Consider the following 26,134-nt stretch of genomic DNA (forward strand, 5'->3'; position numbering starts at 1 on the left):
GGTTTTTTCCCAGTCACCAGTCTGGCGGCCGAGTTTTGAACGACTTGCAGACGAGTGATTTGGTACTTTGGGTGTCCGAGGTAAAGGGTATTTGCATAGTCCAGTCTGGAGTTCACAATTGTTCCCACCACGACTGCTACGTCTTCTTTGGGAATGAATGGAATAAGTCTGCGTAGCAGATGGTGAGATCCGCTGACTACTGACCCTATTTGTACATCCATTGTCATGTAGGTGTCAAAGATGACCCCGAGACTTTTGACTTTGGTGCTAGGGGTGATGATTTGGCCCAGAATGGGCGGAGGTGTCCAGGGTGTTGCCGGTTGATTCTTATGACTGGCGTGAAATAGAAGAAGTTCTGTTTTCGCCCCGTTGAGTTTAAGATAACTCTTCGTCATCCAGTTTTCTATCAAAGAGAGGCATTTCTCTAAACCGAGATGATGATCCTTTTTGTTGCAGATGCGAAAATACAGTTGTGTGTCATCTGCATAGGAGTGATAAAGTAGTTTTTGGCTGCTGATGATTTCAAAGAGGGGGCGAAGATAGATGTTGAACTGTACCGGCGACAGGGGGGATCCTTGAGGGACCCCGCATGACACCGTGCGTTTTTCAGAAGTGAAAGGACCACGAGTGTGCGCAATTTCAAAGCCTAACATGTTAGGTATATGTTTACTCTGTGTAACATCATATTTTACATTATACCAAAAATTGGGCTAACTTTACTGTTTTTTTTAATTCAGGAAAGTGTATTTTTTCCCCAAAAAGACCGCTGAGCAAATACCATGTGACATAACAAATTTTCAACAATCGCAATTTTATTCTCTAGAATCTTTGCTATATATATATATATATATATATATATATATATATATATATATATATATGTAGCACTACCCCCGAAGGATCTGCTGGTTTGATTTGGGTGGCACATTACCTCTGTATACCCGCCGTCTAGGTACTGGATGAGAGCTGTAATAAAGTCAATGTCCACACGACAGGTGTCTTTTCTGTGCTTTTATTAACCAGCCGGGTAAAATCGATAGGAGTAGAAATAGGTGAAGGGATAGAAGAAATGGGAATGGCGGATTCAGGATTAATTAGTATTGGAAACAGTCCTACTGCCAAAGACAAACTTCTTCTAGAATCTTTGCTATACATATATATATATATATATATATATATATATATATATATATATATATATGTAGCACTACCCCCGAAGGATCTGCTGGTTTGATTTGGGTGGCACATTACCTCTGTATACCCGCCGTCTAGGTACTGGATGAGAGCTGTAATAAAGTCAATGTCCACACGACAGGTGTCTTTTCTGTGCTTTTATTAACCAGCCGGGTAAAATCGATAGAAGTAGAAATAGGTGAAGGGATAGAAGAAATGGGAATGGCGGATTCAGGATTAATTAGTATTGGAAACAGTCCTGCTGCCAAAGACAAACTTCTTCACCACTCTAGCCAGAGTGGGTATAGTGCATCTGGACATGCCTCTCTCACCAGCCTAGCAGCCAGAGTGTCACTCGGAAACTTTAGGGTGAAGTCTCTGCCACAAACCCTCCTAAAGGTGGAGATAATCTCGGTCCAAAATCCTTCTCAACTGGATTCAGCACCCGGATCTCCGTCAAACAGCTTTAGTTGCATCAGGAAACAACAGGCGACCATCGTCCAGCCTCTCAGATACGAAGTGTCCTTCGATGAGCAAATAGACCTCTCCTGAGACACCAGCCTCGTGCTCGGTGTTCCCCAGACAGGTTCTTCATCAATCGACTTCCTCCCACTTTGGACGGACAGCACAGGATCACTTGCAAATTGTAGACTCAGTCTGCCTACCGAGTATACGAGGTAGCTTAATGCTCTGGACCAACGTGGTCCCGGAGCCAGGAACACTGCAACACACACACCCCGGCCAGGAGGGCCACACACGGGGGTGGTGGGACGACTGCCCAGGTGGAAGGCGGCGACGACCCCGAACCAATGGCATCTGCCCCTAAATAACCCTCCCCAGCATGCACAGCGAGGGCCACACACGGGGGTGGTGGGACGACTGCCCAGGTGGAAGGCGGCGACGACCCCGAACCAATGGCATCTGCCCCTAAATAACCCTCCCCAGCATGCACAGCGAGGCGATCAACCCTCCTGATTGGCTGCCGAGGAGAAGTATCCACACGACCCTGATTCCACTGCTGCCACCTACCGTCCGGGGGGGCCTGGAGTCCCCAGACAGGAGGGTAGGCACACAGCACAGCCAGGGCTGGAACAGAGGCCTTACATTTAGCCAAATAAACCTGGTCAGAGCCAATTAACCCTCTGACCCCCTTCTAAATTTACAACAGCACCTGCTATGAAAGTAGCCAGGCGCTACATATATATATATATATATATATATATATATATATATAAATATATATATAAATAATGTTTGGGGGTTCTAATTTTCTCGAAAAAATAAGAGTTTTAACTTATAAGCAACAAATGTCAGGAATAGGGCTTAGGCATGAAATGGTTAACTTATTCTAAAATCTCCCTGATATTGGGCCTGGTTTGTTTTTCAGCTACAATGTAGAGGCGATGATCCAACTATTGGGTGCTGTCACCATTGGGATGAGTATCGTGATGGGTGCCGGTGCCCAGGTGATTAACTCAATAACCTGCTTCTGCTGTGTTAGTAAAAATAAAATGGATTTTTATATGGTGGCACACTTTGTCTTGTTACCAATTATCTTGCTAAGCAAATAACCACCATCTCACACCTGTCTAGCCTTTTGACAAGAACAAAAGCAGCCCTTCTTGCATAATCATAGTAGACAGCATAACACAGAGATATCGCTGTCTCAGTGAACAATATTTTATGAATTTAACAGTATACACATTCTCTGCTAAATTTAAAGCAGGATGCAAGAAGATAGTTTGTCACAGTGCATTACGTTTTTGAAGAATACAATGACAAGGATGGAACTTCCATGTACGAGAAGGTTACAGGCAAGCAGAGTTATCACATTTTATTTTTTCAAGCGTCACTTTTAAATAACAGACCATGAATGTTTTGCTGACATATTAGGGGTATTAGTGACTTTCTTTACGGCTCAGGAATTTAAAAGCCGTAAATAAGTGTGGTCTCATGCTGAGATATGGTGTCTCATTGGAATTCTGTTTTTTATTTTGTTTTTGTATATTCAAACTGTAGCTATTAGAACAGTTCCTAACACAAATAGTAACAAACTCTTTTACTTTTATGCAGTCACTTTTTTGTAGACTCTCAGCCCACTGAGCTCCCAGTCTCTCTCACTAGACTTGCTAATTCACTGACACTGAATTCAGTGAGCTCTTCTAATCTTATTACTATAGTATCTTCCTCAAGCCTCACCCATGCTTCCCTGCTGGGTCCCTGGCTTGGCATTCCAGATACTCCTCAAGCGTCACCCCACTGGCTGGGTCCCTGTCTTGGCACCTCCTGAAGTTTCCCGATTCTTCACCGTCCCCTGTTGTTGAGAATACTGCTCCGATACTTGCTTCAGCTACTCACTGTGGTCCCTGGTAACAAGGTTAACTACCTTAGTCCCTTAGTGGCCACAGCTTCCTGTCTACCTCTGACCATGACAGGTTCTCCGGCTGGTTCTTTCTGGTTGGACTGCAAGCCGCGATCCCAACTCTACACTGCTCTCTTGCTACTGGATTGGCCCTCAGACAGCCTAGCAGCCAGATGTGCCCGGGATAGGCCCAAACTCCAGCTTAGAAATAGGCAGCACAACACACGTCCACCTAGACAGCCGTCCAGGTGGCACAGAACCCCGATCACTTGACCTCACCCAAATATATAGGCTCTCCCAGCAGGCCAAGGGACCCAAAAAAATCCCTGCCCATTGGCTAAGATACCCTATCTATTCCTAATATGTCCTTGCAATGCCCTTCTCTTATCTAATGTCACCATATACCCAGCCATCTAGTGACAGAAGAGAGAAGTGCAGCAACTCCAGACTTAGGCCAGGTTCACACTGTATTAGGAAAGGTTTCACCTGTTAAAACAAAAATGGGAAGGTCCCCCAGTGGGGTTTTTTAGCGGCATGATGTTCTCAATAAATAAGAGTGGTTGGATGATATTGAAGTTAAAATCTTTACTTGGTTTCAACATTGAATTACAATAAAATGTACAACATGGTTGGAGCATTTGTAAAATAATGTAGATAATATACATATAGTACACTCTGATTATACATGAAAATAAAAATAACAGTGGCAAAAATCAACAACAATACAATACACGTTACATCATGATTCAATTGTTTCCATATGAGTACCCCGACGCGTTTCGACCTAAACTGTCACGGTCTTCTTCAGGGGAATTGTACTCACTCAAGGGTTAATGAATTAATATGTAATCAGAGATGGTTTCACCTGTTGGTGGCGCTGTTGGTCCTGTGGATCGCAGTACTGGTGTCGACCAGCAGGTGTCTCCTAACAGTCTGGAGCTGTCATGAAAGGTTTCACCTGCTGGTGGCACTGTTAGATTCTTGGGCTGCAGTACCAATGTCCACCAGCGAATGTCTCTCGGCAGTGTGGAGTAGACAGCCCCTCCTGCTATCAGATGTCACCTGAGGCTAATTGCAGGTGTGTGTATTTATATGTGGCAAGCATTACCACACTTGCCTTGGTATCTTCCTTGCGCCCTGATCTGAACCTGTTATCTTGTGAATCTGATCCTAATCCGGTTACCTGTGTACCTGAACCTGATCCCATTCCTCCTGCTCCTCTGCTTTCCTGCCCTGCAGCCTGATCCCGTCCACCTTCTCTCTGTCCTGTCCTGTTCCTTGCCCCCATCTGCTGATCTCCTGTGTATGACCCTGGCCTGGCTACGTTTATGATTCCGGTACTCCCCTTCTATTGTATAAAGCTATTTGTTATTTGTGGGTCACTGTCTGGTTAGTTGTTCACCGTTTAGTATTGGAGGTGTTTGTATTATATCACTTATCTTTAATAAACCTAATTATTATTCCCTTTATATATGTTTGGTTTCCTCTGTCGTAGTTCACACAGGTCTGGTCACACCTGTTCATGACACACTGGTACGACGTGTCAGTTGTATGACTGTGGATCTGACTTTGCCCTGCGACTTGAAGTCTGACCTCCATCCGACTTCAGTGAACGGGCATCCGACTTTGATCACCGACAATACCAGGCACTGTGTCTGGTATGAATCTTTAGGGGAAAATCCACGGAAAATAATAAAAAAAACAGCATGGGTTCCCCCTCCAAGAGCATATCAGACCCTTCGTTCACCCAGATGCCTCACCCCTTATTACTTCACCCTGCCCTGGGGAATTAAGGGGTGGTGACGTCATAAGAAGCGGGGCCTCTGGGTGACGTCACTCGATGACCCTGCCCAATGCCAATATAAGTAGTGGCACACCACGCACCCAGCATTAGAGCTGGGGAGATCGTTCAGTCAACATCGGAAGAACAGAGGGAGAAGACAGTGTAGAAGACCCGGCAAAAGAGAAAGAAGACAGGGGAGAAGACCCGGCAGACTCAGAAGACAGCAGACAGAGAGAGAAGAACCAGAGAGGGCTAGAAGACATCAGTGGAGAGTGGAGAAGACACGAAGAGGGGAGTAAAATGGCAGAGGCAGAAGACATCAGTGGAGGAGGCAGAAGAGCCGGAGAGGGAAAAAGGAATCGGAAAGCGACGACAGAGCTGCCTTAATAAATTATTTTAAAAACCTGTGTTCTGCGTTTTATTTTTGACACTTTTTTTAGGTAAATGGGTAGGGGTACAATGTACCCCATACTCATTCACATATGGTGAGGTGCCGGAATCTGGGGGAATCTGGGCTTTCAGATGCCGATAAGCCCCCTGCCCGAAGACCCCAACAACCAACAGCCAGGGTTGTCGGGAAGAGGCCCTTGTCCCCATCAACATGGGGACAAGGGCCATCCCTTAGTCAATGGACATGTGCCAGCCAAAGGAAATGCTAGAGAGTGTCCTGAAGATAAAACAGTTTCATCAAGTCTGCTGCTAGAGCAAGCAAAGGACTTATTTATCACATACAAGTGCAGTGTGGTATAGCAGAGAGTCTGCTACCACATTCAACCTGGTGAGGCAGATTGAGAGTTGTCCTCATTTGTAAATAGTTCCAGTTGGAGTATCCCACTATTCCCTTCTCCCATCCAAGTTCAAGCAATAAATAGCAAAAAAAAAAAAACACCCTGGATTTATTATTGGATAACGAGCTCATGGGTATGGTTGGTCATGTGAAAGAAGCAAATAAATCAGGGGAGACCCTTGGTGATTATTTAAATGTGCTTGGATATTGCAGCAAAGCATAGTGTATAAAATTTTCCTCAGTTATGAGCCGGGCCAGCACCTTGATGTAAGGCTACTTGGCATGGCTACTGTGTGGACTGACCTAGAGTGGTGCTTTATTCTTGTTGGACTTTTGAATCTCACTGATGTCACTTGCTTGGTAAGTGTTCCACTGATCCCCACCAGTTATATCCACAAACATATTGAGTTGTGAGAAGGCGTATCTGCATTGGGTGGGGAGCGAGGCATGAGCTGAGGAGGGGGGGAAGCAGTTCAGACCTGAGCAGACCCAGAGCATAGCAGCTATTACTTTAGTTGCGATAACTATTGCAGTTGTTTTCAGTGGTTTTCCTTCTGTTCATCAGCTTCTGATTTACATTTGACTGATTATCCTGGATGAAGATTGCTTTAGAATTATCGGGACTACGTAGAGGGAAGACCAATCCTGGCAGTAATCACTCTACTTAGGGAAAGCGTGTGTCGCCTAATCTTTGTTAAAGCGGTGGTTCACCCTCCATAGCAACATTTTAGCATAAAATGAGGCATAGTAGTGCGAGCTACAGTATGCCTGTCTTTATTTTTTAAGCCCCGTACTCACTGTGCAATCGTAGAGACAAGATTCCGACTCCCCGCGGGGAATGGGCGTTCCTATGGAGAGGGAAGGTGATTGATGACCTAGTCAGAGCCCAGACTTAAACCCCATTGAAAATCTTAACCATCAAAATGAACATATTTGAGCAGTTCTGCAAAGAAGAGTGGTCACATTTTGCAAAGCCTAGATGTGCAAAGTTAGTAGAGACATATCCCAACAGACTAAAGGCTTTAATTAAAGCAAAAGGTGGTTTAACAAAATACTGACACAAGGAGGTGATCCTTGTGAGCCTATTTTTTTTTACATGTTGGTGTTATATGTTTTACTTACTGAGTAAATACAGCTGGATAAAACAAAAATGGTGTCTGTCTTCGTTTTGGGCTGAAAATTAACAGAATGTGAATATTTTAAACAGGGGGCCGGTTCACTGTCCCTCAGACCGTTAGAGGGCCGGACTATAAAAAAAACTATGAGCAATTTCCTAAGCCCCCCCCCTCACCATTTCAAGCCCCTCACAATCATTGCAACCCTCCCCCTTCATCATTATAAGCCCCTCATTGCAAGCCCCCCTCACAATCATTAATTGCAAACCGATCATGATCATTGCAAGCCCCCCCCACCTCACCATCATCATTACATCATCATCATCATCCCCTCATTGCAAGCCCCCCCTCGCCATCATCACTGTAAGCCCCTCATTACAAGCCCCCCTCACAATCATTAATTGCAAGCCGATCAAGATCATTGCAAGCCCCCCCAATCATCATTACATCATCATCATCATCACCAGCCCCTCATTGCAACCCCCCCTCACCTTTGCAAGCCCCCCTCACCATTATCAGCCCCTCATTGCAACCCCCCTCACCATTGCAAGCCCCTCATTGCAAGCCCCCCCCACCTTCATCATTACATCAGCCCCTCATTGCAAGCCCCCCCCCACCATCATCATCATCATTACATCATCATTTTATCATCATCAGCCCCGCCCCATCATCATCATTTCATCATCATCAGCCCCCCCACCATCATCATCATTATTACATCATCATCAGCCCCCCCCACCATCATCATCATCATTACATCAACATCAGCCCCCCTCACCATCGCAAGCCCCCCTCCCTCCCTCACCATCGTAAGCCCCTCACAGCACTTTCTCCTTACTGTGCCACTGCTCACTGCTCACTCAACTGCTGTGACGGTCACACTGTGTCACGCTGTGATCACAGTGTTTTTTTTTTTATCATTTTTTTTTATTAAAGAAAGAAATCAGAGTACAGAATACTGCCAGGGTACCTAAGTACCGCACAATAGCACATAATCAAAACATGTCGATACATACTCTGAAAGTAAGCAACTTTTATCAAAAGAAAGCAAAGGGAAACATCACTATCTAGGATATAACCCGCTACTAGCTACTACTAAGAGGGGGGGGGGGAAGGGAAGAGAGGGAGTGCTCACAGTGTTGGCAACAGTTCTGGCGCGCTGTGATAAATGTCCCGCCCTCCTCCTCCTAGACCAGCTCGTCTGATAGACAGAACACTGGCTCTATCACACAAGCTAGTCTAGGAGGAGGAGGGCGGGACATTTATCACAGCGCGCCCGAACTGTTAACACTGTCATCTCCGTGACACAGCGGGATCTCTGTGTTACAACCTGCAGTGTAACTGGCGTTGCCTGTCAGGGTCGGGTGGGCCGGTTAAAAGATGCGGCCCGCGGGCCGTAGTTTGAGGACCCCTGGTATACATTATATGAAACTATCCTTAGGATAAACTGATATATACGTTTTAAAACTAGCTCAAATGGTTAACATCTTCCTATATTACATACAATCAGGGGTGGACTGACAACCCATGGGGCCCCTGGGCAATAGAAGATTATGGGGCCCGTGGGCTTACAGATGGCCACCACGCCAGCAGGCATTGCATAGCCAGCGCAGCTAAAATCTCAGGATTTTCACATCAAAAGCAGGTCGGTTTTGGACATATCAGGGACAGATGTAAAAAAAAACACAGATTTTTACATACTGTCCCTGGTTTTATTGAGCCTGGCAACCCTGATGGGGCCCCCTAGTGGCATGTGGCCCTCGGGCAGTGCCCGAGAGTCCCAATAGTCAGTCCGCCCCTGCATACAATAACTAAAAATCAATGTGATTCACTCTAAGATTTGTAATATGTGTTTTCAGATATATACCGTAATAATTCTGCAGTACCAAACCTATAATGATCCGAGACTATAATTTTCCACTATTTTTATCAAATAAATACCTTTTATATCCTTGTTTAGAACTTTAAGACATAAAAAAAATGTCAGAGTAGAAATTACAGCTGACATAAATCCCATATTCAATGTAAGGTCTTCTATTCCCAAATGTAGCATTTGTTTCTTGCACGAAAGGGAATATATTTATTTTAGTTCAGGTTTCTATCAGAGCATGTGTTCCTTTTTACATGTAACAAAGGAATTGTCTAATCATAGTGGTCCATGACATTTCGTGAATAACTGTGCAGTGTACTCTTTGATGTATTTAGCCTTCAGAAAATTGTTAGATCAAGAAAAAAACTGTGAAATGCATAAAATCAATATTAAAGTTGAACTCTACCCAAATGTTTGATTTTAGTTTGGGGAGGAATGAGATATGGTTTGAGCTCTTTTTTTTTTCTTTTTTTTTTTTACCAAATCACTGTTCTCCTTTGCTATAACCAAAATCTCTAAACCTGCTGTAACTATAATTTATGTGAGAGCAAAAAAAAAAAAAAATATATACAATTGTTAATGTATGTAATAAATACAAACAAAAAATATTCCATTAAGATTTTATAGAAAGTGCAAAAAGTGCCATATATATAAATTTAGTCCATGTTGTAAAGTGCAATTAATCAGTAAATATAGTGCATAATATAAAGTGTAAATAATCCCAAAAACACTTTTGCCTGTGATCCAAATATTCTGATTCAAAAATCAAACACCTCCCAGCCAGTGCTTGATCCTTCTCCCCAATGTGGCTAAACAAACTCAACAGATGGAAATGACTTATTTTCATAAAGCAGGTCTATTGCACTTAATAATATGTCATAATCCTTGCTCCTCAATGCTTGTCCCAGATAGGCAGGGAGAAACACAAAGACGAAGAAGAAGCAGCCAACATAGTAAAAAATTGTAAAAATGTATTCTTATAAGGAAAATGGCAGTCCCTGACAACAAAAATAGCTTTGCCCTAAACTTGCTCAGTCATGTAGGGAGCATTGCTTTACCAACCTCTGTGTCTGCTGCTACCCATCCAAAAGTGAAGCAAAACCCTGCTGATGCATTTCGTCAATCCTGACATATTAAATATGTTTCAAAAGGTTCAAAATGTTCTGTAGTGAGTGTGATGCCGCGTACACACCATCACTTTATGTGATGAAAAAAAACGACACTTTCTGTGAAGTAAAAAATTACGTTTTTGAAACTTCAATTTTCAAAGACGAAGTTGCCTACACACCATCGTTTTCTCACAATGATCTTGCAAAGTGAGGTTACGTTCCACCACGTTTTACCATTGAAGCTTGCTTCATAAGTAGCTTCTGGGCATGCGTGGATGAAAAAACGTCTTAGAAAACGACGTTTTTTGCTACACACGGTCAATTTCTGTGAAGTAAAAAGTGCACTTTTGAAAAACGACACATAAAATTTAAGCATGCTTCAATTTTTTTTGGTAGTTTTTTACAAGACATAAAACGACGTTTTCCCCCACACACAGTCAATTAAAGTGACGTTTTTAAAAACGTCATTTTTTTTCATCACATAAAGTGATGGTGTGTACGCGGCATTACACTTAAAGTAGAGGTTCACCCAAAAACTCAATTTTTAACATTAGATTGAGGCTCATTTTGTGAAGGGGAATCAGTGTTTTTTTTTAAATCGAAGCAGTACTTACCGTTTTAGAGATAGATCTTCTCCTTCCGACAGGCTTTCGACGGTCTCATACAGCGCGTCACGATTTTCCGAAAGTAGACGAACGTCGGTGCGCAGGCGCCGTATAGAGCTGCACCGACGCTCGGCTTCTTTCGGCTACTCGTGACGCGATGTATGCGACCGTCGGAAGCCTCGATTCCCCCGTTGACACAGAGTTATTGTATTCTCCCAGCAGGGAGGAAGCCACTAGCAATAATCACATGTAAAATCCGGGAGGCAGGTTGTACCCAAGTTGTACCAAGTCAATCAACTTGGGTACATTCAGCCTGCCCATACATTGTTTGAATCTTGGTTTGTTCCTGCTGAAATTTGAACCATCTATGGCCAGCTTTAAAGTATGTTACACTTACAGTATCAGTAGTAATAGATAATCAACAGCACATATAATACCATCAAAAATGATAGCCAGACTAATACATCCTTGAGGACTACTTACCCTGGTTTGATAGCCTTTTGCTATATTACTGCTGAGATGTAGAATATTCTATGTTTCTATGTGTTTCCTTTGTACGCAATCTGATCTCAGTTGCCAATGACTTGAACCATTGGACCTAAAGAATTTACAACCCCCCCCCCCCCCAAAAAAAAGCAACTTTACTGTGTCCTTTGATAAAAAAATAAAAATTATTATGAGTAATAAGTAGTCATTATTAAGCCAAGTCAAACGTATTTCTCTCCCCAACCAAGGGGTAATGTTGAAGCATCCTAGAGAGTATGGTATTCACAATTTGAAGAGTAGGGAGACTATATTGCATTCCGAACACTCCCATAGATATTTTAGAATTCTAAATAGATATTGTACATTGATTCCTTACTAACAACCCTGGCAAAAAGACTAGCATTAAAGTGAACTGTTACTTTGCCCTCCTTGTTCACTGACTGTAGTATATAAAGTGAAGCAGTGGTGACTTCGACCATCAACCACAAGAAAATCTTTTTTTTTTAACCTCTTGACAACTGGGCACTTAAACCCCCTTCCTAACCAGACCAATTTTCAGCTTTCGGTGCTCTCACAATTTGAATGACAATTACTCAGTCATACAACATTGTACTCATAAGAAATGTTTGTCCTTTTTTTCACACAGATGGAGCTTTCTTTTGGTGGTATTTAATCACCGTTGGGTTTTTTATTTTTTGCGCTATAAAAGAAAAAATGATGAAAATTCTGTAAAAAAATTAAAAAAATTCTCGTTTGTTATAAAATTTTAAAAATTAGTAATTTTTGTTCATAAATTTTGGCCAAAATGTATACTGCTACATATCTTTGGTAAAAAATAACCCAAATTTGTGTATATTATTTGGTCTTTGTGAAAGTTATAGAGTCCACAAGCTATGGTGCCAATCTCTGAAAATTGATCACACCTGAAGTACTGACGGCCTATCTCATTTCTTGAGACCCTAACATGCCAGAAAAGTACAAATACCCCCTAAATGACCCCTTTTTGGAAAGAAGACATTGCAATGTATTTAGAAAGAGGCATGGTGAGTTTTTTGAAGTTGTTATTTTTTCCCCACAATTCTTTGCAAAAATCAAGTTTTTTTTCCACAAAATTGGCACATTAGCAGGTTATTTCTCACACACAGCATATTCATACCACAAATTACACCCCGAAACACATTCTGCTATTCCTCCTGAGTATGGCGATACCACATGTGTGAGACTTTTACACAGCGTGGCCACATACAGAGGCCCAACATGCAGGGAGCACCTTCAGGCGTTCTGGAGCACCCAGGCCAATTCTGACATTTCTCTCCTACATGTAAAAATCATCATTTATTTGCTAGAAAATTACATAGAACCCCAAAACATTATATATGCTTTTTTGGCAAAGACCCTAGAGAATACAATGGCGGCCATTCTAACTTTTTTTCTCGCACAGTATTTGCGCAGCAATTTTTCAAACGCGTTTTAAAAAAAAAAACAGTTTTGGCCTTAGAAAAAAAAACAGTAAAGTTAGCCCAATATTTTTGCATAATATGAAAGATGAAGTTACGCCGAGTAAATTGATACCTAACATGTCACCCTTCAAAATTGCACACGCTCGTGCAATGGCGCCAAACTTCGCTACTTAAAAATCCCCATAGGCGACGCTTTAAATATTTTTACAGGTTACATGTTTTGAGTTACGGAGGAGGTCTAGGACCAAAATTTTGCTCTCACTCTAATGTTCGCAGAGATACCTCACATGTGTAGCTTGAACACCGTTTTCATATGTCGGCGGGAATTACGTATGCGTTCGCTTCTGCATACGAGCACACGGGGACAGGGCGCATTAAAAAAAAAAAAGTGTATTGTTCATTTTATTTTATTTATCTTAGTTTGACACTTTTTTCCACAAAAATACATTTTTTGATCACTTTTATTCCTATAATAAGGAATGTAAACATCCCTTGTAATAGGAATATAGCATGACAGGTCCTCTTTACAGTGAGATATGGGGTCAATAAGACCCCAAATCTCACCTCTAGGCTGGGAAGCCTGAAATAAAAAAATTATCCTGGCTTTGATCGTAGCGGTGAGTCAGTAGAAGCACCGGAGGGTGGTGGGAGGGGGGGGGGACGTATTGCGGGGTATTGTGGAGTATTGCACAGGGTATTGTGGAGTATTGCACAGGGTATTGTGGAATATTGCACAGGCTATTGTGGAGTATTGCACAGGGTTTGTGCGGAGTATTGTATAGGGTATTGCACAGGGTATTGCGGTGTATTGCACAGGGTATTGCAGTGTATTGCACAGGGTATTGCGGTGTATTGGCAGGGTATTGCGGAGTATTGCACAGGGTATTGCGGAGTATTATATATAGAAAAAAATTGCGCTAACCAAAACAATGTGAATAAGAAATTAAATTCTAGAAGGCAGCAATCACATGTGAATACACAAATACATAAGAAAAGATAAAAACTGCGCCAACATAAGTGAAAACAATCAAATCCTTGTAAATAAATAAATAAAAAAGTCCAATATATTGATTAAAGAATGGGACAAACAGCACCCCGGTGCACTTGAATTCTTGTGAACCACCACCACATGGACAGCAGCTTACCAGATGGTAAATTAATAACAGCAGTAAACAAAATCCACGGCGGGATAACCCAGAGGTATGAAATCACAGCACAGGATTGGATTCCAGATCTCAGGTATGTATCAGCCAAAAGTGAAATCCACAGCGGGATGAATCCAGGATCATGTAATTCCTCAATAGCCGTATCATGCAGCCAATCCACACACCATATGCAATAAAGAAGACCGGATCATAGTGTAGTAACGTACAAAAACGGTTTAATAAAAAAAGATAAAACCTACTTACACACAAAAGTGCAAATCAGGCGAGTAAAAACAAATGCCTGCCGGCATGAACAGGAGCCCTTCCTCCTAGTGTAGAACGCGGTGACGTCACTACACGCCGTCCCACCAAGCACTTTCTTTAGACAATATTTACTTTTCAAATTGAATAGTATTTACTTCTTTAGTAAATTAGCATCTACAGTGCCTTGAAAATGTATTCATACCCCTTGAAATTTTCCACATGTTGTCATGTTATAACCAAAAACTTACATTTATTTTATTGGGATTTTATGTGATAGACCAACACAAAGTGGCACATAATTGTGAAGTGGAAGGAAAATGATAAATGGTTTTCAAAAATTGGCGTGCATTTGTATTCTCCTATCTAAAGTCTAGTGTAACCACCAAAAGGCACCTAATTAGTAAATAGAGTCCACCTGTGTGTAATTTATTCTCAGTATAAATATAGCTGTTCTGTGAAGCCCTCAGAGGTTTGTTAGAGAACCTTAGTAAACAAACAGCATCATAGATGCCAATGAGCACACCAGACAGGTCAGGGATAAACTTGTGGAGAAGTTTAAAGCAGGGTTAGGTTATAAAAAATATCCCAAGCTTTGAACATCTCACGGAGCACTGTTCAATCCATCATCCGAAATGGAAAGAGTATGGCACAACTGAAAACCTACCAGGACACGGCCGTCTTACTAACTGACAGGCTGGGCAAGGAGAGATTTAATCAGAGAAGCAGCCAATGGTAACTCTGGAGAAGCTGCAGAGATCTGCAGCTCAGGTGGGAGAATCTGTCCACAGGACAACTATTAGTCCTGCACGCCACAAATTTGGCCTCAATGGAAGAGTGGCAAGCCATTGTTGAACGAAAGCCATAAGAATTCACATTTGCAGTATGCGAGAAGCCATGTGGGGGACACAGCAAACATGTGGAGGAAGGTGTTCTGGTCAGATGAGACCACAATTTTACTTTTTGGTCTAAAAGCAAAACGCTATGTGTGGCAGAAAACTAAAACTGAACTTCCCCCTGAACACACCATCCCCACTGTGAAACATGGTATTGGCAGCATCATGTGTTGTTGTGGGGATGCTTTTCTTTAGCGGGGACAGGGAGTGCAGCTAATTTAATACACTTGCTATGGAGATGCCCCAAACTTCATCGGTATTGGGCAGGGGTGGTATCTACGATTAAAAGTGTATTTGATTTTGGGATGCCTATTGAACCTTCCGGGGGAATATACTGTTTCAATAAATAGAAGTCTATTCCAGGCTCGAAAACTTATAGCACAAAAATGGGTATCACCATTCTCTCACTGTAGTGGAATGGACAATACAAGTAAGGCAAACTTTAATTAGGAAAAAGTATATTTTCTTACATGGATTCTGTCGAGTTCCTCGGTTGTGTGACCGAGGCCTTAGAGTCTGCAAAAGACTTGAGACTAGGGCGGAGGTTCACCTTTCAGCAGGACAATGACCCTAAACATATAGCCAGATCTACAATGGAATGGTTTAGATCAAAGCATATTCATGTGTTAGAATGGCCCAGTCAAAGTCCAGACCTAAATCAAATTGAGAATCTGTGGTAAGACTTGAAAATTGCTGTTCACAGACGCTCTCCATCCAATCTGAACAAGCTTGAGCTATTTTGCAAAGAAGAATGTGCAAAAATGTCACTCTCTAGATGTGCAAAGCCGGTAGAGACATACCCAAAAAGATTTGGAGGCTGAATACAAATGCACACCACACTTTTCACATATTTATTTGTAAAAAAAATTGAAAACCATGTATCGTTTTCCTTCCACTTCACAATGTTGTTCCACTTTGTGTTGGTCTATCACATACAATCCCAATAAAATACATTTACGTTTTTGGTTGTAACATGACAATTTGTTGAAAATTTCAAGGGGTAGGAATACTTTTTCAAGGTATATGTTGCCTGGAGTTGCTGTTTATCGGTGTCACTATCTTCCATTTTTTTGTTTCATGGTTTGTATCATGGTACTAAATTTATCAAAATACACCAATCAAGGTTATTTGTCAGATATGCAAATGCAATCATGATACTACGGCACTTGTGTGCAAATCACACCAGAAGATGGTTCCATGCTGTGCTAATGACTGCAGTGCTAGTGTTAGCGCACAAAATGATCTACTTTCACCAAAGTGCCTAGTAAAGCAGTTAAGAAACATTTATTGCTGCCTAACTGTACTAAAAAACATGCTAATATTTAATACAGGCATTTAATTATTGAAATTACTACAGCAAAACATTCAAGGCAATCTTGTAGAAACATCTAGCTACATTTAGAAATAAAAAGATAAGACTTAAAAGTTGTGCTAGGAATACCAATTTGAACAGAGATAATACTTTTCAGTATACTTAGGCAAAATCTATTTAGAATACACAAATTGGGCTCAGTGACTCTTAATTGAAATACGATTAAATTGAGGACTGAAAATAGGAGAATGGAATATCAATGAAAGATATTATTAGATGAGATGAGCACATGTTCTAGTTGCATTTTCTAATACTTTAGCAGATGCGTGGGAATGCCATTAATCCTTAATTCTAAAAAACACAGGACATTTTCGGGTGCATAAAAGGTTACCCTGCAGGTTTGGTTTTGAAAAGGTGTAGGGACCTTTTCCCTGTATCTTCTGCAGATACAGCAGCCCTTTCAAATGAATGGGCTGCTGTGCCCACTCAAATATGGCAGCCAGGGAACGGTTAGATGTGAACCTAGCCTTAGGGCCCGTTCACATGGCCCCGAACATCTGCTGCAGACTAAACAGCAGTGATTTAGTGGGTAGCTGTCCATTCTGGCTGCAGTGATTCAACGGTTGGGAGCCCTATACCGCACATTTCAACGCATCACACATATTTTTTTCATCTCAACTTTATTTGAAGTGCACAAAAGTGACACTTTATTCATGTCACTGTACAGCAGTGCAGTGTGTTGCGCTGCTGTACAGTGACATGCGATCCTGTTTTCTAAGTTTCCACTTCACACCACAATGCTGGTGTTATGTGCAGTGGAGTGCATTGTGTTAAACAATGTAACGCAACACACGTAAGTGCATGTAAATGCACACAAACAAAATGCAACACAAATCTATTGAGTAAAACAAAAATAAAAAATAAACCTTTTCATTATTTTGTCCCTTGCAAGGACCCATACAGCAGCCATCTAAGGCCTCGTACACACGACCGAGTTTCTAGGCAAAAACCAGCAAGAAACTTGCTGGGTTTTTTTTTTTGCCGAGGAAACCGGTCGTGTGTACACTTTGACGAGGAAACTGTCGAGGATCTCGTCGAGCCAAAAAGAGAGCATGTCTTATTTTTCCTCGACGGAAATGGAGAAATTTGGCTGGCCGAGATCCTCGACAGCCTAACAAGGAACTCGACGAGCAAAACTAAGTGTTTTCGCCCGTCGAGTTTCTCGGTCGTGTGTACAAGGCTTTAGAGGGAAAGTAGAAAGTGTGAATGGAAAGCTGGTTAGTGAGGTTGCTCAATGACAGGGTTTATAGAAATAGATGAGTGACATCATAAATCCTGGTATAAGGTAATGAAACTGCCCATGGCTCTCACGTTGTGTGAGCAAAAAAATGCACTCAATAACTCCATTTGGCTTGCCCCAATCTCCTCATCTTCCTCCTCCTCACTGTAGATAGTGAAAACATAATGATTAGGACAAGACATCACATTTGCCAATGCCTCTCCAAAACAAAAATGTGTTTGTCTCTGTCTCTCTCTATTTTTCTTGCTCACTCCTTCTCTCAACTTACAAACATGAAATGTATGTGATGTCAGGTGAAATAACCTGCAAAATGCACAGCAATGTAACGTGCATAAAAACACGTGGCAACCCATGTCAACACGTGGCGTTAAAACGCGTGTCATTACTCATAAATATGCACGTCAATGGAAGGCAAAGCACATACATTTATGAGCATTTTTATGCATTTTAATGCATGTTTATGTAAAAACGGGTCCTTATATATTGACTGGCACAAGAAATGGAAGAAGCCATTCACTGTGCTCTTTAGAACTCCAAAGCTACATTTCTAAAGAAGTAGCTTGTATGCTATTGGATAAGTGATAGTGTGGAATAGACATGTTCCAGAATTACTAGCCTTCTTTGGCTATTTAATGTAGCATATGCTAAGAGGTAGTCTTACGCCATGCCATATATAAGGCAAATTAACCAGATCGAGAGAGCCAGGAGCTCTTTTGTGCAAGACTAGAATTTGAGTCCCTTGTGACTAAAATATAAAGCTCCGTAATAGGATGTGGGGGCCTGTAAAGCAAGGGTAGGCAACCTCGGCCTTCTAGCTGTATTGAAACTACAAGTCCCATGAGACATTGCAAGACCCTAACAATCACAGGCATGACTCCTAGAGGCAGAGGCATGATGGGATTTGTAGTTTCACCACAGCTGGAGGGCCGAGGTTGCCTACCATGGATGTAAAGTATGGCCACAGCGGAGATCAGACCATCTGAGGAATGGTCACAGAGGGGTTAAAGTGGAGGTTCACCCGAAAAGTTAACTTTTAACCTTAGATTGATGCTCATTTTGTCAAGGGGAATCGGGTAGTTTTTTTAAAATCTAAGCAGTACTTACCGTTTTAGAGAGCGATCTTCTCCATCGCTTCCGGGTATGGGCTGCGGGACTGGGCGTTCCTATTTGATTGACAGTCTTCCGACAGGCTTCCGACGGTCGCATACATCGCGTCACGATTTTCCGAAAGTAGTCGAACGTCGGTGCGCAGGCGCCGTATAGAGCCGCACCGACGTTCGGCTTCTTTCGGCTACTCGTGACGCGATGTATGCGACCGCCGGAAGCCTGTCGGAAGGCTGTCAATCAAATAGGAACGCCCAGTCCCGAAGACCATACCCGGAAGCGGCGGAGAAGATCGCTCTCTAAAACGGTAAGTACTGCTTAGATTTTAAAAAAACTACCAGATTCCCCTTGACAAAATGAGCATTAATCTAAGGTTAAAAAAAAAATTTCGGGTGAACTCCCGCTTTAAAGTCACTGCACTTGAATTCTGAAGTTGTGCCCCAGAAGAGTACCAAAGGTGCCAGAGGTGCCAAACTGGGATACAGCATATTGGGAGGGAAATAGAAGAAAAACTAAAATATTGGACTGAAAAGGCCAAAGGAAAAAGTGAGCGTAAAGTGTGTACAAATGTAGTAGGGACAATGGGTTCTGTCTCTTAATTAGAAATGCCTTGAAACGACATGTCAGTCAAGCAATGAATAGTGCTGGTCAGGGGTGGACTGACCATTTGGGAACTCGGGCACTGCCCGAAGGCCCCATACCACTAGGGGGCCCCATCAGGGTTACCAGCCTCAGTAAAACCAGGGACAGTATGTAAAAATCCTGAGATTTTAAAAAAACACAGATTATAGCTGCCCCGCCTCTCCAGTACCTTTTCAGTGTGTGTATGTGTATTCTGTGTGTGTATATTGTGTGTCTGTGTGTATACTGTGTATGTATACTGTATGTGTGTATACAGTACTGTGTGGCCCCATAATCTATTGCCTGTGGGTCCCATAATCTATTGCCTGTGGGCCCCATAATCTCCTATTGCCTGGAAGCCCCATGAGTTGTCAGTCCGCCCCTGGTGCTGGTCATGTACCTGGAAGCATGTACAGTATGAATGATCGAAATACTAAGCACACAGTGCTAAAGGAAAGAAGCCCCTAGATTTAAAATAGTTGGTTTGAAAGGAGTCTTTGGAAATTCAGGATGGACATAAGTGTGTACCAAATCAATTGGATGACATTTAGCCAGTTATATGCTTTGCCATTTTTTATTCTGCACGTTGCCCTCTCCGTTCAATATAAGAAATGGGAGAATGATAGAAGATCTACAGATCAATATCTCTATTACTTTTTATTTTCCTGTTCTAATTGTATATGCTCTGAAAGATATAGCCATCTCCATTTGTTCTGTCTGCTGTTCTAATTTTCAAAACAAGTTTCCTGAAGCAGCAGCTTTCCAGAAATGAAAGATAAATGATAAAAAACAGATTGCTCCAATTTTTGGATAATGATGGTAGTTCTTCACTAATGACTCTAGTAATGCTGGACAAAACTTACACTTTTAAAGAAACTGATCCAATTAACTGTTAAGATATCACTTTGACATAGAGCATATAATTATCAATTAATAGTACTGAGACACGCTACACTGAGAATAGAGGCCATCTCATGGGGATGTGATTACACAAGTCGAGGGAAAAGCTAGATTTGCTTGGAGACTTTAATAACTAGATATTGCATGAAACAATAATAACTCTATACTGTCACGATAAACTAACCAGCACTACAATATATACAATCCAGGGGCGGACTGACAACTCATGGGGCCCCCGGGCAATAGAAGATTATGGGGCTCCTGGGCTTACAGATGGCCACCATGCCAGGAGGCAGTGCAGAGGCGTGGCAGCTAAAATCTTGGGATATTCACATCAAAAGCATGTCAGTTTCGGACATATCAGGGACATATCTAAAAAAAACATAGATTTTTACATACTGTCCCTGGTTTTACTTAGCCTGGCAACCCTGATGGGGCCCCCTAGTGGCATGGGGCTCTCGGGCAGTGCCCGAGTGACTCAATGGTCAGTCCGCCCCTGATACAATCATCAATAAGTTTTGTTTTAAATAAATAAAAAATTATTACCGTAATTGCTTTCAGTCTCTTTAGACTATTTATCGAATTTAATCATGGGCATGGTAGGCTAACAATGAAAAGATACTCTGAATCTCAAACTAAACTAAAATGTATGTAAGGCAGCGCTTTAACCACTTGCTGTCCAGGGCAATATTTTTATTTTTTACACACATGTCAAAATCAGCATTTTTGGCTAGAAAGTTAGTTAGAACTTCCACACATTACATATTCTTTTATATTCTTTTAAACCAGAGTCCCTGAGAATAAAATGCAATTTTTTATGTCACACAATAGTTGAGCAGCCATTTTCAAAAAGAAAAATTTCAGGAAAAATACACTCAAATTATTATAATTTATTTTTATTTTTTTGAGAAATCTTTTTTATTGATTTTCTTAAAACAAAAACACTATAAAATATATATATTTTGGGTGTAAAACATAAAAGACGATGTGTTTAAGGCGCAAATAGATACCAAATGTGTGAGGACAAACTACAGTACCTCATAGGTTATTCATTTACAGTTAAATGTGAAGTATGGCCCTAGAATTGTTGCTCTCACACTGACATTTGTGGCGATAACCTCACATGTGTGGTGCAATTGCTGTTTATATATTTGCGTCAACTTATACGCGTGTTTGCATTTGCATGTAGTGCTGGGGAGCAGGTGTCCAGGGGGTAGTTTAAAAAAAAAAATCAACAATTTTTACTTAAATATTTTTTTTTACACTTTTTATTTCTATTTTTTATTTTTTTATTTAAAGCGTTTGTTAGCCCAACACTTCATGTTCCTAATATGTGCGTGCTGTACCATGTACTTGTATGCGATGCGAAAGTATGACCAGAGCATGCTGATGGGGGATTGTCCCCCTGTCAGAACACAATAGCACAGCAGGGGAGATCCAATGTTAGTACAGCGTCTCCGACCTGAAAACAAAAATAGTGGTGTGTACTAGGCTTAAGTCTTCCACCCAGATTCCCATGTGCAGAGAACAGGAAGTTTAGCAGTGTTCTAGTGAATCTAGCAGAGCCAAGACTGCTGACCAATATCATGCTCTTGATATAACTTCATTCCTCTTCTGGATCCTGAGAGGAATCCACCACCGAACATCCAATAGAAAGTGTTGACATCATGTAGGCACCGATGTGGACATCAAAAGAAGGATCCAAAGAAGGAAGTAAACAGAAGAGGAAAAAAGACCTGTGTCTGTGGCACCACGTGAGTGTGGCTTGTAGTAAGTAAGACCCCTTTCACACTGAGGAGTTTTTCAGGCGGTACAGTGCTAAAAATAGCGCTGCTATACCGCCTAAAAAACTCCTGCACTGCATACTCAATGTGAAAGCCCGAGGGCTTTCACACTGAGGCGATGCGCTGGCGGGAGAGAAAAAAATCTCCTGCCAGCAGCATCTTTGGAGCGGTGAGAGGAGCGGCGTGTCTCCACTCCTTCCCATTTAAAACAATGGGAAACCGCAGCAATACTGCCCACAATGCGCCTCTGCAGAGGCGCATTGCAGGCGGTATTAACCCTTTATCGGCCGCTAGCGGGGGTTAATACCGCACCGCTAGCGACCGAATCCCGCGGCAAATCCGACTGTATAGCGCCACTATTTTTGTCGGCGCTATACCGCCACCGCGCCTCCCGCCCCAGTGTGAAAGGGGCCTAAGAAAGGGCACTTACATAGAGATTTTTTTTTCATCTATTGATCAGATAGAGGGGGAAGGAAGGTATGTATCTCAGAGGGGCTTTAAGTAGTCTACAGATACAAAAGAATGTTTATAAGAAGATTAGAGAATGTTTTTGCATCTCTAGGCCCTTTCCAATCTTTCCAGGTTGGGCGTGTAATGACAGAAAGATTTTCCCAGTTGATTTGCAGGGTTATCAATCAAGATTGCTTGAGGGCCTTTGCATACCTCCTGCTTAGGTACATACATCTGCAAGTTAGGCCAATGCAAACTAGCATGCTTGTACAAAGATAATTCCCAAGAATGCTCATTTGGCAGCTAAATTGTGCATGAATGGCCAGTTACTGTCTAATGTTAGTGGGAAAACCTAGTCTATGGGTTACTGGAAAGTTAGCCACAGATTACTATATTGTCTTTATTCAGTTTCCAGCTGACAAGAAGTGAGTACCAAGAACTCCAGAACCCTGCTATGTATACAGGATTGTTTCATTATTTAGTCTCTTATAACGTATATGAAACCTCATTATCTGATTGCCCTCTTCACCATCTTTTCATGATTCTTTTAGGAAACAGTGCTCTATTTGAAGCCACGAATCCCTGCTTGACTCTAAACAAAGATGGACTTTATATATGAATTCAATAACTGCACATTACCCTCTTTGTCATGCTACTCATGCTTTTCCTGGCTTTGCCCTGTGCTTTCATATTCATAAAAAGGCAAGATGAATTCAGCACTGCATTTCAAAATGGAATGGTATCCTTTTCTGTTGAAGAAATATTTTTATACTGACATTTTCTTATTCATTTATGTAAAAATATTTCTGGTGGTATTGCTAGCCTCCTATTGTCTAATGTCAAGGTATCTTAAATTATACATACGCAGCGTATGACAAGCTATTGTAAATATGTCACAAGTGTGGCAAAATGCTGGCACATCCAGCACACTCTGGCATGTAATGGAGTGAATGCATCTTTTGTTAGCTACTTGTCTTTAAACACAATGCAAAAATGGATTGCAAAAATGTTCCAATATTTCACTGTCAAACATAGAAAGGCTAAACAATGTACTAATCACAATCTAAAAAAAAAAAAATTAGGGCTGCGGAAATTAACAATTAATTCCTCGATTAATCGTTAATTTTTTTGATCGATCAAAATTCTTTCGATTGGTACTCACCTCTCCGCCGGCTTCCGGGTCTTCAGGGAGTTCCGTCAGAAATTCGGTGACGTCACGGACACCGGAGGGGCTTGCCGTGTCCATCTGAAGGGCTCCTTTGCTGTGCCTTCATATTTGCACGCAGGCGGGACCTTACTATCTGCCACACGCAAGGGCTGTTACACTTCCCTCTATCACAGTGGTTCTCAACCTTTCTAGTGCTGTGACCCCTTGATGAAATTTCCCAAGTTGTGGGGACCCCCAACAGTAAAATTATTTTCGTTGGTCCCTCATTGCTGTAATTTTGCGACTGTTATGAATCGAAATATAAATATCTGATATGCACAACGTATTTTCATTCTTACAAATTTAACATCTTAAAGCGTAGTGCTAGATATACAAAGTGTATAGCACCCAAACATGTATCTAGCACTGACACGGAATAACCACTTTTGAGGAACCAACTGGGACATTTATATATAAATGATATGTATTGTACCACAATTATATTTTTCACAGTCATGTCAGACTTATTTAATCAAAATCGATGTATTGATTACACTGCTGTGACAAACAGTACAAAAATGCCTTAATTACCGGTATTTAGGGCCAGATTCACATAGAACTGCGGCGGCGTAACGTATCGTAGATACGTTACACCGCCGCAAGTTTTCATCGCAAGTGCCTGGTTCACAAAGCACTTGCGATGAAAACTACGCTGGCAGCCTCCGGCGCAAGGCGGGCCAATGCAAATAGGCGTGTGCCATTTAAATTAAGCGCCGGACCTACTGCGCATTCTCCGTTTCGCAATTCCTGTCGTGCTTTGCGCGCCGTGACGTCATTTTTTCGAACGGCGACACGCGTAGCGTACTTCCGTATTCCCGTACGTATTACGCAAACGACGTTAAATTTTAAATTTCGACGTGGGAACGACGGCCATACTTTAGACAGCAATACGATTGCTGACTAAAGTTAGGGCACCAAAAAAAACGACCAACTTTGCGACGGGAAACTAGACTAGCGGCGACGTAGTGAACGCAAAAATCCATCGGGAATCGCCGTAACTCCTAATTTGCATACCCGACGCTGGTTTACGCCGCAAACTCCCCCCAGCGGCGGCCGCGGTATTGCATCCTAAGATCCGACAGTGTAAACCAATTACACCTGTCGGATCTTAGGGATATCTATGCGTAACTGGTTCTATGAATCAGTCGCATAGATACTCTGAGAGATACGACGGAGTATCTGAGATACTCCGTCGTATCTCAGCTGTGAATCTGGCCCTTAGTGCCTGACTTGCCAAAGTACCTCAGGTGTTTCGTCAGCATCAGCAACCCGTCTATTATGTTAACCGTAAGTGACGCCGCCGCCATCTTGGTACCCTCGTCCACAGCAAGGCTACAGTTAGAAGTCGGCAAGCGGACATCTTTTTACACCCACCAAAGTCTTGTATTTTACACATATTTTTACCAGTAAACTGAGCTTATATACTATAAGGCTTATATAGTATATAAGCTCAGTTTACTGGTAAAAATATGTGTAAACTGCAAGACTTCGGTGGGTGAAAAAAGATGTCCGCTTGCCGACTTCTAACTGTAGCCTTTCTGCGGACGAGGGTACCAAGATGGCGGCGGCGTCACTTCCGGTTAACTTCGCTTGCTGACTTCTAACTGCAGCCTTACTGCGGACGAGAGTACCAAGATGGCGGCGACGGAATGTCACTTCCGCACGGTTCTCCTCTCCCGGACGTGACGTCTTGCTGGCCGAGGCGGACAGACTCTGGCGTACACAGTAATTTCGGGTCTGTCTCGGACAGCTTTACAGTTTGGACTAGCATTCGCGACCCCTGGCAAATTGGCAATCGACCCCCGGGTTGAGAACCGCTGCTCTATCACTTCCCTCTATCAACCTGGGATTCTACAGCCATCCACTGGGAGTTGTGATAGTTCCCTTCACGGGACATCTACATTCCAACGCACTGATGTTAACCTCTCCTCATCTGGATTCAGCAGTGGTATCGTTGTACACATTTTTATACCAGTATCATATTTAACTATATGTTTTTATGACTGCTTTTGCTACCGTTTGGTATTACTCGCACCATTTTTACAGTTTATGTAGCTACGTCGATTTTATCTCCAGTGCAATATTTATTTTGTTACCTACTTGAAGACTATAAAAGTTTTAATGCTATTCCCATTGAGCGCTGCCGTTGTGTGTTTTTTGTATCCTGCTATCCATTTTTCCAGTGGTTGGTAGCTGCACTGGAAATCAGCCTGCAAGTAGATCAGCTAAAAGTAGTTGGATCTGTATGTGCGTTATAATTAATTGAAATTAGTCGATTAAAAAAAAAAAGATTAATGGAACACAAAAAATTTAATCAGTAACAGCCCTAAAAAAAATGTTTATTTTGTTAAATACCTGTACCAAAATGTTTACCAATGTATAGTATCCTATTAATAAAGAGGAG

Source organism: Rana temporaria, chromosome 5 (genome assembly GCF_905171775.1).
Source record: "Rana temporaria chromosome 5, aRanTem1.1, whole genome shotgun sequence".
NCBI classification, from domain to species: Eukaryota; Metazoa; Chordata; class Amphibia; order Anura; family Ranidae; genus Rana; species Rana temporaria.